This window comes from Fukomys damarensis, unplaced genomic scaffold (genome assembly GCF_012274545.1).
Source record: "Fukomys damarensis isolate Sample0158 unplaced genomic scaffold, DMR_v1.0_HiC HiC_scaffold_37, whole genome shotgun sequence".
Lineage (NCBI taxonomy): Eukaryota > Metazoa > Chordata > Mammalia > Rodentia > Bathyergidae > Fukomys > Fukomys damarensis.
This window is the reverse complement of record NW_022900949.1, coordinates 7,723,268-7,725,023: the sequence shown is the minus strand read 5'-3', so window position 1 is coordinate 7,725,023 and position 1,756 is coordinate 7,723,268.

The window sequence follows — 1,756 nt, the reverse complement described above, 5'->3', positions numbered from 1 at the left end:
TCCAGCTTGGGGCGGCCTCCGGAAGGGCCCCCCATCGTGGGGGGACTACATGTTCTGGACAGAGCCCCCCCCCATGGGGCCGTGTGGGACCGGGATGATGTCAGCCCCTCACAACCTAGTAAATGTTTATGGGCAAGGGGGCCTGTGTTTGGGGGCTCCCTGGAGACTGGCGAGCAGCCGCCCCCTCCTGCCCCACGCTGGGGGGCCCAGGCTGCAGGCTGGGGGCCTGGCTGGCCCACTCCAGCCCTGGCAGTCGGCCCAGAAAGGGCTGGGTGGGCGGCGAACCAGGGCCACGGCTCCCTGATCTCACAGGGGAGGGAGGGAGCGCTGCTGACTGTGACCTCACCCAGCTCTGTGCCCTGGGCCTCCACCCAAGCATCTGTGCAAGGAGCCTGGGACCCGGGATGGTAGGGTCTGCGGTGGCAGGGGCAGCTGGAGCGGATCTGTCCACAGGGGCCCGAGACACTCCCTTCAGGCCAAGCAGACTGCACTGGGAGGAAAGGTGTCAAGACGGAGGCTTGCAGCGAAAAGGGAATGGGCTTGATCCTGTGTCCATCCTGGGACCCAGGACCTAGGGACCCTGGGGCGTTGTTCTTGTCTGCACAGCCCCAGGCCAGGCAGTGGGGAGTGGTGCCCCCTGCTGGCCGTGGTGGGCATGGCTGGATGGGGGTGGGAGGTCAGGCAGAGGCCCACAGGGCCCGAGACCAATCTTTCTCGGTGGAACCTTGCAGCATGGCATCTGCCCATCTGCCAGATGGCAGAGCTGAGGCTCGGGTGCTGAAGACACCGGAGGACACAGCATCTCAACTTGGAGCCTTCATCTTAATGCCAGCTCGGGCACTGTCCCAGCGCCAGTGGTGACGCCGAGCTGGCGCCTGGTCCCTGGGAACAGTACACAGGGACACCTGTATCCCCAATGCAGGGCAGTGGTGGGTGGGAGGACAGCAGGGCAAGGACACGGGTCACAGGCCCTGTGCCTGGTTAATCTTAGGGGGGCAGCAGCCACCCGGCTGCCAAGGGGGACACTGAGGCTTGGCGTTTAACCGTCCGGGCCCTTGAGAAGGCTGCAGGGACAGGATGAGGCTGGATACAGGAGGGACAGGGCCACTGTTAGTACCAGCCCAGCTACTCTGGGTGGGGCTGAGCCCTGATTTATGGTGCAGTGTAGGCTGGAGCCTGCTGCTTCCTTCCCGGCCGCCAAGAAGCCCAAGCCAGTTCTGGGGAAAGAGCCGGGGGCTGGGGCCGGGCGCCACCAGCATTCCCGGGCCACCTAAATCACTTGGCTGACAGCTGGCGAGCAGGGTCGGGCAGAGATGGTGAGGCGTGATGCTCCCGGTCACCTCCGCCCGGGCCTCCCCTGGCCCAGCCATCCGGCCAAGGCACCGGGGGCTGCCCAGGGGGCTGCGGTTCTGGGGGCCAGGCCAGACTGGACTGGACCGGACCGGGCTGGACTGTCCCATCCCGGGCTCTCCGCTCCAACGCCCAGGAATTTGGAGCCGGCTCCGTGTGTGGGGCCCAAGCTGTTTTCCACATGCTGCTAGTGCTGGGGCCAGGCCCGGAGAGGGGTCGGCCCTCAACCTGCAGCAGTGCTGGCTGGGGCTGGTGAGGGCCGTGGGCGGCGGGGCCGGGTTCCCACTCTTTGGTGGCCACCATCAGGCCCCCGCCTGCCCCGGGAACAGGCCCAACTGATGCCAGACCCTTGGCAGGGCAGGCCGTGTGTGCCCTTGGCCTCCAGGGAGGCGTGCGGGCATCAGCT